Source organism: Belonocnema kinseyi, chromosome 10, assembly GCF_010883055.1.
Source record: "Belonocnema kinseyi isolate 2016_QV_RU_SX_M_011 chromosome 10, B_treatae_v1, whole genome shotgun sequence".
In the NCBI taxonomy this organism is placed as follows: Eukaryota; Metazoa; Arthropoda; class Insecta; order Hymenoptera; family Cynipidae; genus Belonocnema; species Belonocnema kinseyi.
Window position 1 is genome coordinate 388,289 of NC_046666.1, and position 736 is coordinate 389,024.

A 736-nucleotide genomic window follows, 5' to 3' on the forward strand; every position below is an offset into this window, starting at 1 on the left:
ATTACAACAAAATGTTTTTCAACTCAGTAAAGAAAAAATTTGTTTACAGTTCTCTCAAATTCTCAATGATTGATATAAATGAAAATATAAATTTAATTTGAATCTGGAAGTTAAAATTGGCAAATTTTTTTTTTAAATAGTATAAATAATAAATGATGATATGATCATCTTTGCTGTACTACTGCGAACTGTCGCCTCGGAAACCCGACAACGATATACGCGAATCAATTTATTATAATTAAAATAGTTCCGGTTAAAAAAGCCACAAAATTCATTAAATCAGAAAACTGTCATCAGCCCAGTGTCATCAACAAATATTTATTTCACAAATTGTATTTATTTACCCAAATAATTATTTCTCTACCTTCTCGCCTCTTCGGATTTCAAACTAGACCTAATCTCTCACTTTGCCCATTTACCAACGATCTAATTAATTTTTTGGGACTAAATAAAATCCATTTCCTACTAGTAGAATTCATTGACCATCTCTCAGTATCAAAATTGTATGCAAAATCTTGTTTTTAACTTCTTTTTTAACAGTTTTCCTTAATGGTTATCTACATTAGGTTAAAGTATAGTTTCAAAGGAACGATGTTTCCATAGTCTTAATATTAACTTATCTAGCCAGTTTTTTTGCTACACGGTAAAAAAAATTGAGCTGTGACAGGGATATTATTCCTTATTATAGCCAAACATTAGGCTGAAAACGAACGAAGGAATTTAGAAAGATCCCTGG